This window comes from Heloderma suspectum, chromosome Z (genome assembly GCF_057233095.1).
Source record: "Heloderma suspectum isolate Gila_16-S chromosome Z, 16-S_ref, whole genome shotgun sequence".
NCBI lineage: Eukaryota > Metazoa > Chordata > Lepidosauria > Squamata > Helodermatidae > Heloderma > Heloderma suspectum.
The window spans coordinates 20,228,930-20,244,675 of record NC_139476.1 but is presented as its reverse complement, the minus strand read 5'-3'; positions in this window follow the sequence as shown (position 1 = coordinate 20,244,675).

The window sequence follows — 15,746 nt, the reverse complement described above, 5'->3', positions numbered from 1 at the left end:
AAAAGAGATCCAAACGCTGCAAAATACCAGCATGCTGAAGGTGATCAACTTGGCTTCGTTAAAGCTGTCAGGCAATTTCCTAGCCAGGAAAGCCGTGCTGAAGCTGATAAGGTATAAGCCAGTAAAGTGTAAGACATGGTGACTGAGCCTTCGTTACATTCCACGACAATCTCTCCAGCCAGGGAATGGTTCTAAAGGAAGCAGAAGCCGAGTGTAGCCAAATGCGTACCCTGGATTTTGGGAAAGCCCATTTTAATAAACTCTGAACAATAATAAGTAAGGTCCCATAGCAAGCGACTCTAATGAGAAAAGGAGTCCAAGATGGGTGGGAGTTTTAAAGAAAGGTCATTCTCAAGGCTCAATTACAACCAACTCCAACAAGAAGAAAAGTTGGAAGACAACAGAAGAAGCCAATGTGGGTTCACAAGAAGCTTAGAAATGACCTGAAAAAAAGGACACATATAGGAAGGGGTAGGAAGGCCAAGCAACAAAGGAAGAGTACAGGGAGGTGGCACAGAATTGCAGGGATGGCGTCAGGAAGGCTAAAGCTGAGAACGAGCTGAGGTTAGCGAGGGAGGCGAAGAACAACAAAAAGGCTTTCTTCAGATGCGTGCATAGTAAAAGGCAGAGGAAAGAAATGATGGTTCAACTACTAAATAAGGATGGCAAAATGATAACAGATGACAAGAAAAAGGCAGAGGTGCTCAATTCCTACTTTGGCTCAGTCTTCTCCCAAAAGAGGGTCTATGACCCCCCTGGCAAAGGCGAAGTACAGGCTGAAGGGGCAGGATTGCAGCTTGAGATCGACAGGCATATGGTCAAGGAACACCGAATGACTTGGAATGAGTTCCAATCTCCAGGGCCAGATGACCTGCATCCCAGAGTAATAAAGGAACTGGCAGAAGAACGCTCAGAACCGCTGTCTATTCTCTTTGAGAAATCATGGAGGACGGGGGAAGTGCCAGTTGATTGGAGGAGGGCTAACGTTGTCCCCATCTTCAAAAAGGGTAAAAAGGAGGAACCTGGGAACTATGAACCAGTCAATCTGACATCAATCCCTGGGGAAATTCTGGAGCAGATGATAAAGCAATCCATCTGCAAGCACCTTGAAAACAAAGCCGTGATGACTCGAAGCCAACATGGATTTGTCAAGAACAAGTCCTGCCAGATTAATCTGATCTCTTTTTTGATCAAGTCACCTCCCTTGTGAACCGTGGGAATGCTGTGGGCATAATGTACCTCAGCTTCAGCAGAGCTTTCGACAAAGTGCCCCCTGATGAGCGAACTAGCGCAAAGTGGGCTAGAAGAAACAATGATCCGGTGGATCCACAGTTGGCTACAGAATCGGGCTCCAAGAGTGCTTCTCAATGGGACCTTCTCAAACTGGGGAGAGGTAATGAGCGGGGTACCGCAGGGCTCAGTCCTGGGCCCAGTGCTCTTCCACAGTTTTATTATTGACTTGGAGGAGGAGGTGCAGGGAATGCTGATCCAATTTGCAGATGACACAAAATTGGGCGGGATAGCTAATACTTTGGAAGAGAGAAACAAAATTCAAAGTGATCTGGATAGACTGGAGTGCTGCACAGAAAACAACAGAATGACATTGAATAGGGATCAATGCCAAGTTCTGCACCTAGGAAAAAGAAACCAAATGCACAGTTACAAGATGGGGGATACGTGGCTCAACCACACTACAAGCAAGAAGGATCTTGGCCTTGTTGTCGATCACAAGCTGAAGATGAGCCAACCATGTGATGTGGCTGCAAAAAAGGCCAATGCTCTTTGGGGCCGCATTCATAGAAGCATAGCTTCCAAATCCCGGGAAGTACTAGTTCCCCTCTACTCAGCACTGGTTCAGCCTCATCTGGAGTACTGTGTCCAGTTCTGGGCACCACACTTGAAGAAGGATGCAGACAAACTGGAGAGGGTTCAGAGGAGGGCAACAAAGATGATCAGGGGACTGGAAACAAAGCCCTATGAAGAGAGACTGAAAGAACTGGGCCTGTTTAGCCTTGAGAAGAGAAGACTGAGGGGAGACAGGATAGCGCTCTTCAAGTCCTTGAAAGGTTGTCCCAGAGAGGAAGGCCAGGATCTCTTCTCCATCACCCCAGAGTGCAGGACACGGAAGAATGGGCTCAAGCTGCAGGAAGCCAGTTTCCAGCTGAACTCCAGGAGAAACTTCCTGATTGTTAGAGAAATACAGCAGTGGAACCAGTTCCCTAGGGAGGTGGTGGGCTCTCCCACACCGGAGGCCTTCAAGATGAGGCTGGACAGCCATCTGTCAGGGATGCTCTGACTTGGATTCCAGCATTGAGCAGGCGGTTGGACTCGATGGCCTTGTAAGCCCCTTCCAACCCTACTATTCTATGATTCTATACCCAACAAAACAAGTCCCTCCATCCTCCAAAATTAGACCCCACCAACCGTCAACCACAGACACAGGACCCCCAACCTACCAACCCCCAAACCCCCAATCCCCAGTCCCGGAGCCCCCAAAGCAATACAACACAACAACCAAACCTGGATCCCCAACCCCCTACCCTTGGAATACCAAACCCAACCCCAGGCAACCCAAGCAGCAAGCCTGGTCCACCCACCCACTAAACCTGGACAACACAACCCCCAAATTCAGAGCCCCCACACCAAAATTTGGACCCCCAACCCTCATCCCCAGACCCCCAAACCTAAAGCCCAAGTCCCCTGTCTGCCAAATCCCGACAACACAACCGCCAAATTTGGCTACCACAACACCCAACTCCAGACCGCCCACCCAATGGACTCGAAACTTCAAAAACTGGATACACCACTGGCAAACCCCAGAAACTCTAAGTTGCAATTGTGGAGATGGAATACCCCACCCCCAGGCCCCCAAACCTCAACCCCAGAGGATTACACCACATCGTCCAAACCAGAACCCCACCACTCCAACCCTGGAACCCCCAATCCCAACCAAGACCACAGATCCCAAACCCAGACCCCCCACCCACAAATCTTGGACCCCCATCCCTAGACAAGCAACCCCACAACCTGGACACCCCACCAGTACACCACCAAACCCTGGACACCTCACCCACCAACCCTAGACCCCCCAAGCCCCAACCCCAGGCCCAACTCCAAAAAATGGACCCCCACAAAGAAACATCAGACACCCCAATCCCCAACCTCAGACCACCAAACCCCCAAACCTGAACCCACCAACCCCCAAACACAGAAACAAGAACCCCCCCAAGCCCCTCAAAATCCAAACCCAGACCCCCCACCCCTGAATCCCAGATTCCCCATCCAACCACCAGAGCCACATGTGTGAAGTCCAGACCCCCAATCCACCCACCCTGGAACCTCTACCCACCAATCCCTGAAAACCCAACCCCCAACACCATGACCCACCACTCCCAACCCCGGACACCCCAAAACAGAACTTCAGAACAGTGCCCCCAACCTTCAACCCTGCACCCCCACCACAACAACCCTGGATCCCCGATCCCCAAAACCTGGACCCCCAATTCCACAACCCCAGAACCCTGAACCCCCAGGAACAGACCCCCCATCTGCCAAAGCAGGAACCCCACAGCACCCCCACCCTGGACCCCAGAAACCCAACATCCAAATGCCAGACAGGCACTCCACCCTCAGACGCCCAACGCCCAACCCCTGACCACGCACACCACTTCCCTGGCCCTCAATGCTGAACCCCAGACCCAACACCCACCAACCGAGGAGCCCTGAACCCCCACCTCTGGACGCCCAATCCCCCAAACCTGGTTCCTCAAACCCCAATGCCAGACTCACTACCTGCCCAAACTGGATCCCCATCCCCCAACCCAGGACCCCACACCTGCCCAGCCCCAATCACCAAACCCCAGAGCCCCTGACTCCCACCAGGGTTCTCCATCCCCCAACCATGGACCCCCAATCCTGAAAACCCTAAACCCCCACCCCATAACCTCAGACCCCACCTGCATATCCAGGATACCCACCATCCAACCCCAGATTCCCCCAACCACAGGATCTCAACCCCAGACCCACACTCGATACCCAACAACCAACTTCACTCATACCACCTGCTGAACCATGAACACAGATCCCCAGACCCATGGTAGGTTCCCCTACCGTGGGAACCGCACAAACAAGCCCCAGGCCCTCCACCTGCTCCCACTGGACAACCCAGCCTCCAAAACCGGAGCCCACCCAATCCCAGATGCCCAACCCTTCAGCCACAGAATGTGATCCCCCAACCCTGGACCCCACGACCCTCAATCCAGGAGCCAGGACCCCCAATACCCACCCTGGGACCCCCAACCCCTGAACCCTGACCCACCATCCACTAACCCAGACCTAACGAACTTCAACCCTGGACGCCAATCCACTAATCCAGGGCCATACAATCCCTATCCCAACCCTGGACCCCAGACCCCGGACACCCCATCCCCGGACCCCGGAACACCAAGGACCAATCACGGACACCACAAAAGGAAAACACGGACCCCAACCAAAACCCTGGACCCCCTAATCATCAATCCTAGAGGCAGAAGCCACCACAAACACAGAACTCCGGAACCCCAACAACGAAGCCCCCAACCCCAACAAAGGACAGCGCATTCCCCAATCCCAGATACAACAAGCCCAAACCCCAGACCCGCATCCCCCATCCTCAGAAGCCCAACCCCCAACCCCCACCAACCACAGAACCCCCCTCCAATACCCCAACCCTGGACCACCTACCCACAAACACCACACACTGCATCTCTGAACCCCAGAACTCCACAAGCCAACACCAGCCACCAGCCCCCAACACCAGCCCCCCATTCCCCATCCATGGATCCCAAAACCCCTACCCCAGAACCACCACCCACCAAAACTAGACCCTCTATCCCCAAAGCCCAGACCCCCCAACTCTGGAGCCAAGACACAGAAGCCCTGCCTGCCAATCCCCGACCCCCTTACCCTCAAACCCGGAGCCCCAACTCCCAACCAATGACACGCTATACCCCAACCCCAGATCTCGACACCAAGACCCAGACCACCCCAACGGCCGCAACAGGACTCCAACCCCAGACCTCCCACTTTCCAACCCTGCGCAACCCAACCCCAAACCCCCGTCCACCCACCCGCTAAACCTGGACAACACAACACCCAAACCCAGACCACCAACACCAAAACACGGACCCCACACCCCCATTGCCAGACCCCCATCCCCCAACCCCCGAGCTCCTGACCCTCAATCCCATACCCCTCACCGTCAACCCGGGACCACCAACACCCAAAACCTACAGCCCCCAACCGCAAACCACAAGTTTTACTCCTGCCAGATTCATACAACATCTGCAACTCCTCCTGTCCTCAATTCAATCAATTGGGGGGTTTCAACGGAAGAAATAGCATAGGGGGAGGGGTTCGGCTTAACCACACTCCTGTGGTGTGATTGGTTCCAAATCAGATCTCCCCCCAACCTCGCCCTGCCTGAGGCTCTTTAAAAGCAAGCAGACAAGGGGTGATCTCATATGTAAGCTAACAAGAAGAGAGACATTTCGTCCTGTGCCAGAATTTTCACCCACATCTTTGACCTTTCTCATGCAGTTAGAGAGAAACGAACTTCCTTGTGAAAAGAAATTCAATGGTGAAGACAGTTTGGGGAAATTCTCCTGGGCCGGGTTGGGTTTCTTGCACTTAACTTAGTTCGGGGGCTGCTGAGGAGTGTGGACAAGTCTCCTGTCTTTCACTGTACAAACGTATCTCTGATAGCCTCTGTGGCCACCTGCACTTCATTAAAGCCCAAGGGTCTTTAAATGATTAAAGGGTCTTTTGATGATTAAAGCCCAATCATCATCAGGTGATTTCGTCCATAGAGCTATTTTAGATCAGGAAACAGAGGCAACCTGGGAGGCTGCAGAGCAATGGAGAGATGTGTAATAGAAAGAAATCACACACACAGCACCCTCCGTGTAATAGAACACACTACCCAACAACGCTGGACCCCCCCACCCCCATCACGGATCATCCAACTCTTTCCCAGACCTGCCCAAAGGGATCCCCCTTCCCCCAACCCCAGATCACCCAACCCTCAACTCTGGACACATAAACCCCCTCCACTCAACCCTGAAAAACCCAAATGCCAAACCCCAGCACCTGACGCCCATCCCTGGACCCCCAAAAGCAAACCCCATGCCTGCAATGTCTGGACCCAAAACCCCAATTCCCAGAGCCTCACCCGCCAACCCTGGAACCCCCACCCATGAACCCTGGGAACACTTCCTCAATCCCTCTACACTGGGACCCACACACCCAGTTGGTTGGGGGTTGGGAGACCCAGTCTTTTGTATGGGGGATTAATGGTTTGAAGGTTGGTTTCTGGGGTTCAGCTGGTGTGGTCCAGTGTTGGTGGGTGGGAGATCCAGGGTTTGGGGGTGTGGGATCCGGAGTTGGAGGTTGAGGGTTCCTCGGTTGGTGTGTGGTGGGTCTGGGATTCAGCATTTGGGGTCTGGGGGTGTGTTGTATGGAGTCCGGGGTTGGGAGTGTGAGGGTGGGGGTGGGTGTCTGGAATTTGGGTGGTGGGTGTTCCTTGGGTCCAGGGTGGGGGGCTGTGGGGTTCCCGGTTTGGCAGATGGGGGGTCTGTTCTTGGGAGCTCGGAGTTCTGGGGTTGTGGGATTGGGTAGGGTGTAGTAGTCGGGCGTTTGGGGGGGATGGTCCCGGGTCTGGGTCTGGGGTTGGGGTTTTCTGGGGTTGGAGGAGGGTGTTATGGTTGTGGGGAGGGTCTTCGGTCTTGGGTGGGTTGTTGGTTCTGAGGGGTCTGTGGTTGGGGTTTGGTGGGTTCAGGTTTGGAAGTTTGGGGGTCTGAGGTTGGGGGTCGGGGGTTCTGGGGTTTTGGGGTGGGGGTCCATTCTTTGGAGTTTGGGTCTGGGGCACTCCTCTGAGGTTCTGTTTTGGGGTGTCTGGGGTTGGGAGTGGTGGGTCCTGGTGTTCAGTGTTCAGTGTTGGGGGTGGGGGTTGGGTCTTCAAGGATTGGTTGGTAGTGGATCCAGGGTTGGTGGATCGGGGGTTTGGGGTTGTGGGATGGGCTTCCAGACGACAAGTGAGGGGGTCCTGTCCTGGTTGTTACGGGTCCAGAATGGGGGTTTGGGGGCTGGCAGGTCCTTTGTCCGGGACTGAGGGTTGGAGGGTCTGGGTTTGGGGGTTGGGGGGTCCAGTTTTGGTGGGTGTTGGGTCTGGCATTGGGGCTTGGCATCTAGGGTTGGGGTATTGGGGTCTGGGCTTTTGTTTGGCTCTGGTGGTTGGATGGGGAATCTGGGATTCAGGGGTGGGGGGTCTGGGTTTGGATTTGGGGGGCTTGGGGGGGTCTCTTGTTTCTGTTTGGGGGGGTTGGTGGGTTCAGGTTTGGGGGTTTGGGGGTCTGAGGTTGGGGGTTGGGGTGTCTGATGTTTCTTTGTGGGGGTCCATTTTTTGGAGTTGGGCCTGGGGTTGGGGGTTGGGGGGTCTCGGGTTGGGGGTGGGGTGTCCAGGATTTGGTGGTGTACTGGTGGGGTGTCCAGGTTGTGGGGTTGCTTGTCTAGGGGTGGGGGTCCAAGGTTTGAGGGTGGGGGGTCTGGCTTTGGGTGTCTGTGGTCTTGGTAGGGATTGGGGGTTCCAGGGTTGGAGTCGTGGGGTTCCGGGTTGGTCGATGTGGTGTAATCCTCTGGGGTTGAGGTTTGGGGGCCCCGGGGGTGGGGGTGGGGGGTTCCGTGTCCACAATTAGGGCTTAGGGTTTCTGGGGTTTGCCGGTGGTGTGTCCGGTTTTTGAAGTTGCGAGTACGTGGGGTGGGCGGTCTGGAGCTGGGTGTTCTGGTAGCCATATTTGGGTGTTGTGTTGTCAGGATTTGGCGGGCAGGGGTCTTGGGCTTTAGGTTTGGAGGTCTGGGGATGAGGGTTGGGGGTCCAAATTTTGGTGTGGGGGCTCTGAGTTTGGGGGTTGTGTTGTCCAGGTTTAGTAGGCGGGTGGACCAGGCTTGCTGCTTGGATTGCCTGGGGAGCTTACCTGGGGCTTCTGGGGCTGGGTTTGGTATTCCAAGGGTAGGGGGTTGGGGATCTGGGTATGGGTGTTGTGTTGTATTGCATTGGGGCTTCCGGGACTGGGGATTGGGGGTTTGGGGGTTGGTAGGTGGGGGGTCCTGTGTCCATTTTTGAGCGTTGGTGGGGTCTAATTTTGGAGGATGGAGGGACTTGTTTTGTTGAGTAGTGGGTTGGGTTTAGGGTTTGGGGTTTGGGGTTGGGGAATTGGGGTTTCGGGATGGGGATGGGTGTCTGATGGGGGGGTTGAATTTCAGTGTTGGCGTTCCAGGGTTAAGGGTGTGGAGTCTGGGGTTGGGCTTTGTGGGGTCTATGTTGGTTGGTCTGGGGTTTGGGGTGGGGTCCAGGGTTAGGGGTTGGTGGGTCTGGGTTTGGTGTGGGGGATTCTGGGTCTATGTTTCAGTGTTGAAGGTTCTGTGGTTGGGGGATGTGGTGTCTGGGGTTTGCCCGTCAGGGGTCTGTGGCAGGCAGGTCCGGGGTGGTGGTGTCTGGGGATGACGTGGTATGCGGGTGGGGGGTCCATGTCTCTGGTTTTGGGGAATGTGGTTTGTGAGTGGGGGGACTGTGGATGGGGTGGCAGTGGTCTGGGTTTGTCATTGGGGTAATGGGGTTGTTGGGATTGAGGTTGTGGGTTGGTGGTCCGAGGTTTGTGGGTAGGGTGTCTGGAATTGGGGGTTGTAAGGTTCGGTTTTGTGGATGGGGGTCATGCATTGGGGAATTGGTGGTCTGGGGTTTGCAGTGGGGGACAGGGGTAGGCGTTGCTGGGTTTGGGTTTGCTGTGGGGGAGTTTCTGTTTCAGGGTTTGAGTGTTGGGAGTTCTGGGGTCCAGAGATAGGGGGATTGTGGTTTGTGCATTGGGGGTCCATGGTGGGGGGGTTATGGAGTCTGGGTTGGGGGGCTTGGGGTTATGTGTTTGCATGTGGGGGATCTGGGGTTGGTGGTTGTGGTGTCCGGGGATTGTGGTTGGGGAGCATGGTTGGGGTGGTGTGGAGTTATCCTTGGGGGTATTGGGTGCGGGGGTTGAGGTTCGAGATGCCTGGATTTGTAGGGTTTGATGCTGGGGGGGCGGTGTTGGAGGTTGGTTTGTCCAGTGGTGGCATGTGGAGGGTTGCGGCTTTTGGGGGGGGTTCCCATTGTAGGAGGTGGGGTGTCCAGCTTTTGGGGTTGGGGGTTCCTTGGTTGGCAGGTGGTGTTTCTGGTGTTTGGAGTTAGGGTTCTGGGATGGATTTGTGGCGTCTGGGGTTGGGGATGGGGTTCCTGGGTTCAGGGTTTGGCAGGTGGTATGAGTGAGGTTGGGGGTTGGGGGTCTGAGTGTGGGTCTGGGGCTCTGGGGTTTGTGGGTTGGGGGTTCCAGGGTTGTGTGTCGGTCCAGTGTTTGGGTTCAGGGTTGGGTGTGGGTATTCCAGGGAGGGGGGTGGGGGGGTCCGTGGTGGGGCCTGGGGTTTTTTTGGTGGGTATGTGGGGGATCTGGGGTTGGATGCTGGGGGTCCAGGGTTTGTGGGTGGGGGTCTGTATTTAGGGGGTGGGGTCATGGTTTTAGGGATTGGGGATCCATGGTTGGGGGATGGGGATCCCTGGTAGGCATCAGGTGCTCTGGGGTTGGGGATTGGGTGTTGGTAGGTGGGGGGTCCTGGGTTGGGGTATGGGGGTTTGGCAGATGGTGGGTCTGGCAAAAAGTAATGCAAGAAAGCAAAGTGGCTGTCTGAGGAGGCTTTACAAGTAGCTGAGGAAAGAAGGGAAGCGAAAATCAAAGGGAAAAGGGGAAGATATGTCCAACTGAATGCAGAGTTGCAAGGGATTATTAATTATCAAGGGAATGTTTTGTGAAAAGACGGGCATGATAAAGGACAAAAAAGGAAGAGACCTAAAAGAAGCAGATGAGATTAAGAAGAGGTGGAAAGAATACACAGAAGAACTATACAGGAAAGATCTGAATGTCCCTGATAGCCATGATAGTGCGGTCACTGAACTTGAGCCGGACATCCTCGAGAGTGAAGTCAAGTGGGCCTTAGGAAGCATTAGTAACAACAAAGCTAGCGGAGATGACAGTATTCCAGCCGAGCTATTTAAAATCCTAAAAGATGATGCTGTTAAAGTGCTGCACTCAATATGCCAACAAATTTGGAACACTCAACAGTGGCCACAAGACTGGAAAAGGTCAGTTTACATTCCAGTTCCAAAGAAGGGCAACGCCAAAGAGTGTTCAAACTACCACACAATTGCACTCATTTCATATGCCAGCAAGGTGATGCTCAAAATCCTACAAGTTAGGCTTCAGCAGTATGCGAACCGAGCACTACCAGATGTACAAGCTGGGTTTAGAAGAGGCAGAGGAACTAGAGATCAAATCGCCAACATTCGCTGCATCATGGAGAAAGCAAGAGAATTCCAGGAAAATGTCTATTTCTGCTTCACTGACTATGCTAAAGCCTTTGATTGTGTGGATCACAACAAACTCTGGCAAATTCTGAAAGAGATGGGGGTACCAGACCACCTTACCTGTCTCCTGAGAAACCTGTACGAGGGTCAAGAAGCAACAGTAAGAACCGGACATGGAACAACCGATTGGTTCCAAATTGGGAAAGGAGTATGACAAGGCTGCATATTGTCGCCCTGCTTATTTAACTTATATGCAGAGTACATCATGAGAAACGCCGGGTTGGATGAATCACAGGTCGGAATTAAGACTGCCGGGAGAATTATCAACAACCTCAGATATGCAGATGATACCACCCTAATGGCAGAAAGTGAAGAGGATCTAAAGAGTCTCTTGTTGAGGGTGAAAGAGGAGTGTGCAAAAGCTGCAAAAAAAATTAAAAAAACATAGCATCTGGCCCCATCACTTCCTGGAATATGGAAGGGGAAGAAATGGAAGCAGTGACAGATTTTATTTTCTTGGGCTCCTATGGCAAACCTAGACAGCATAGTAAGAAGCACTGACATCACCTTGCCGACAAAGGTCCGTCTAACTGGGAGGTAGTAATGTATGGCTGTGAGAGCTGGACTGTAAGGAAGGCTGAGCGCCGAAGAATCGATGCCTTCAAACTGTGGTGCTGGAGAAGACTCTTACGAGTCCCCTGGACTGCCAGGAGGTCCAATCAGTCAATCCTAAAGGAAATCAACCCTGGAAGGATAGATGCGGAAGCTGAAGCTCAAATATTTTGGCCGCCTAATGCGAAAACTCTCTGGAAAAGACCCTGATGCTGGGAAAGACTGAAGGCAAAAGGAGAAGGGGACGGCAAAGGATGAGATGGCTGGATAGCATCACCGATACAATGACTATGGACTTGAGCACGCTCCGGGAGACAGCGCAGGACAGGAAGGTGTGGCTTCCATGGGGTCACGAAGAGTCGGACACGACTGAATGACTGAACAACAATTTGAAATAAAAAACAGACACATGATATAGTGTAGTTGGGTAGCGGGACTTCACCCAGTCTTCAGTGGAGTATCTGTTCGACATTTGCTAAAGAAACACTAACATTTTTGCAACTTGTTGGTTTGTGAGTCTTACTAGTCTCTTTGTTCCTTCCCCAACTGAATACTTTTCAGACATAGAGGTATGGCCATTATCCAGGGGAGCTCTCTGAGGGCCAGCTCTGAGCAACGCAGCCTCCAGATCTCACTTGCCCTGTTCAGACATTAGGCTTACACCTCTGTGCCCTCTGTTGGCCAAGAGTTCAGCTCGTTTCACTTGTCCTCTTCAGACCTCAGCACTTATCCTGCTGGCCAGCTGTGAGCACTGCAGCTCTTAGTTTTCATCGCCCAATTCAGACCTCCGTGCTTCTACTGGGATGCCCTGGGGTGGTCCTCTATGAACACTGCAAGAAATAACTTTACCGTAAAGAAACCATTTATTTCAGGACCTCAGGTGCAAACAAAACTTACTGCATTCATCAGTAATTTACTTACTGGTAACATGCACTTCCTCTAATCTGGCTGATTTAAATGAATGTAAACAAGAAAAATGAAAACTACAACTAACCTAGGAACAAAGTTCCGCAACCACAACTGTGATTCTTACCAAAAAACAGCAGCACCTGTGGCAAGACATTTCAGCTCTCCTGCACATAGTCTCTCAGATTTACTGTTGCTTCCAAGGAAACAAACAAAAGAAACGGATCTATCAAGTCATAATTTCATTCCTGTTTTAATATTTCAAGTTGGTTCTGTTTGTTTCCCATACCGAGCATTAGTATATAGACATCGAAGACCGTGGGCTTCATGGTCTGGCTTTCATCTGACATATTTCAGAAGACATACTGGAAGGACGGATGAGAAAACTATCTGGGCCCCAAGGTTCTTGACTTCTTCCCAAAGCTTCAAAGTCTGACGTGATCTCTTCGTAGCTCCGCTTGGTGGTATCATCTGTTCCCACATGGATGAGACGACAGGGATACCTGTCAGTGGGAATAATGGATGCAGGTCACGTCTCTAATCCATCCTCCTGGGAGACAGCATACCTGGTCTCCGCGACACACTTGGGTTTTGACCCCACGCAGCAAAGACTCTCCCACTCCTCCTCCTCCTCTCTTCTTCTTGTTGTAGACCTTCGCATCATCACCTTTGTTCGACTGACCTTCAGCCTCTTGCTCGCTTTCCTGCAGGTTCCCCTTGCTCGGCCGGTATCTCTTGCTCGGCAGGCTCTCCTCCAGTCTCATCTCCCAGTACCTGGAAACTGCTCCCTGGTTCCACTGCCTCCAGTGGGGCTGAGTTTCTTATAGTTCTTCTGCTCGTAGCTTTCACCCTTTTCCAAGGAGTATCCTCTACGTCATGCACTACTTCTTAGTGGACCACTAACTGCCAATTCAAGAACTGCACAGCCTTCTTCCATTAACTAAATTGTCACAGATAGCTTATTGCTGTGGAACTTGAAAGTGGCCTAATTTCCAGTAACTTAAAAAGTGGGTCCTTGAAGCTTAGGAAGATGAAAATTGTTCCTTAGAATACTGATTAATCCAATTAATCTTCTGTCGTTCTACCTTCTCCATAGTGACCAATGTTATCGGCTGGATTGCTGCTGTGGAGCATTTCCTGGAGCACGTTCTGGGTCTCTGCTGCCTTCCCATGGCAGTAGGACAGGGCAGCAGGTATCCCTGCGGGTGCACATTCCACTCTCTGGAATTGCGGCTCCTCACGGAAAATATTTGTGTTTCCATTGCTGAATGCACATCTTCCTACCTGCGCCGCCATATGTCTGTTGGCTGGGCTCACCAGGAGTATCCCAGCCAGGCTCACCTTCCACCTCTCCATGGTCGACCGAGAAGAAATCTGACGCTGTAGAACAAAAAACGTTATCCACGTCGGTGGGGCTACACGGGGTCAGCTGACGCGCTCTGCCAGCAATAACTCTGGTGTTTGCCATTGTAGTAAAAATGTAACCTAAAAGGCATTGCATGTGTCTTAAGCAGCACGTAGTATTGTAAGAGCTACGCATGCCTGGACTGAGCAGACAGTAACCCTAAGATGAGGTTGCCAAGCAAACTGCCAGCAACCAATCAAAGTGACACGCTGGCTGAGGAATGCAAGCTGAGGTGATAAAACTGTAGCGCGGGGGTTGCCCAGGGTCGACTCTGCTTTTGAGCGTGTGCTCCTTTGTCGAACTGTTTGCAAACAATAAAATCGAGTTGGACCCAGCCTGAAGTGGACTCTCCTCTTTGGGGCAAATTGGACTCGCCTCCAGGGGGCGAAACTAGCATTTTGTGCAACAAATTGGCGAGCAATCAGGAGTCCCTTGGACCACCCTGGGGTCAAACGACAGAACCGGCGAAGGTGCCTGTGGGGCGCGCCGGACCGCCTTTGAGGTCTGCCACGGCACCAGAGAACGGGGGTCGGGACACCCAGGAGGTTAAAGGCGTGGACTCCATTGATTGAGTCAACCAGGCTGAACGGGTCTGAAGAGACGGCACTAGGGTGTTGGGCAGAGTAAGTACTTGATTTCCCTTCTGTCTTTCTGTTTGAGTTGCCTTCGGAGCGTCTGAGGTTTGTCAGACTCCGTGTACTAAGATGTCGAAAGGCAAGCTGGTTACACTCTGTCAATTGGAACGGCCAGCATTTGGAATTAGTTGGCCAGACATAGGATCCTTTGGTGTAAATCTTATCAATGCTGTATATAAAAATGTGGTGAATAATGGGCAATGGGATCAATTCGCCTATATTGATGGGTGGTTGAATTGGTGCGGAAAGAATCCCCCTTAGTTACAGAAGTGTAAATGTGTAAATGTGTTACTGGCAAAGGACCACAGGGGCAAGAGACCCCGGGTGGTGTCTGAATCAAGTAGTAAGAGATAAATTTGCCTCAGGGAAAGTGAGGTTATCAGCATTTGGATGAGTGCCAACCAAAATCCACTGAAGGCGAGAAAAGGTTGAATATAAAGTTCAATATTGTAAAGTCATGATGGTATGCTCCGAGGTGAAGCCCAAGGCCCCTGTTCCCCCCGATTCAAGCCCCACGGAAGGAGCTTGAAGACTGGGAGACCCTGCCCAAGGTGCCCTGAGCTCCCCCCGGTCTGATTCGGTCTGTTAGGTTGGGAGGAGAGGTTGTTGGGGGAGGGAGGGGGCCCTCCAGAGACAGTTTGTCTGCCACCGTATCCAAGTCTGATAGAAGAAGCAAAAGCAGTTGAAAAACGTTGCAACTTCTGAAGAAAGAGATTTGTTTGACGTCTTAAAGACTGTGGCAAAATCAAGAAACAAAGACAGAGCAAGTTCTTAAAATATCAGGGTCTGTGTAAGCTTATCTCTGTCAGCCTGCTCAGAGCAGAGCCAAGGGGGACTTGCCTAACCCCCCTTCGCCGTGGCTGGTTTAGCCTTAGCAAGCAGAGAGGCTGGAAGGTATCTGTGAGGACCTGACAAAAGAGTGAGATTTGCAAAAAAAAAAAAAAAGAAGAAAAGCATCACAGCTGGAAAGCTGAGCAGCACTGCTCTGTTCTTATCTGTGGAGGAATCTAGAAGAGGTGTAAGGTTACACCTTCCCCATTCGAACTGATGAAGAGACACAGAGCTTTTGTTAAAAGCATCCCTTCTTTATGGCCCAAAGCCTTCTTTGTTAGAGGCACTCTACACATGGACTGGAACTTTGGACAGTTAAAGACTTGCCGTAAAAAGTACTGTGAGGCTTGTCATAGCCTTAAACTCCCGTTGTTGTAGATTGTGTGTTTGTTTGTGATCAGCTCAGTGTACAGTTTGATTTGTGATTTCAACACTCAGATAAAAAGCTGCATTTGACTGAAAGAACTGGGTATATTTAGCCTTGAGAAGAGAAGACTGAGCGGAGATCTGATAGCACTCTTCAAGTACTTGAAAGGTTGTCCCAGAGAGGAAGGCCAGGATCTCTTCTCGAGCATCCCAGAGTGCAGGACACGGAATAATGGGCTCAAGTGACAGGAAGCTGGATTCCAGCTGAACATCAGGAGAAACGTCCTGACTGTAAGAGCAATACGACAATGGAACCAATTACCTGGGGAGGTGGTGGGCTCTCCCACCCTGGAGGCATTCAAGACGAGGCTGGACAGCCATCTGTCAGGGATGCTCTGATTTGGATTCCTGCACTGGGCAAGGGGTTGGACTCGATGGCCTTGTAAGCCCCTTCCAACCCTACTATTCTATGATTCTATGATTTCCAAGGCTTTGATTTCATTTACCCTAATGAAGCATACAGATACAAATTGCTAGAGATTCACAGACTACAAAGGAAACAGCCTTCAAA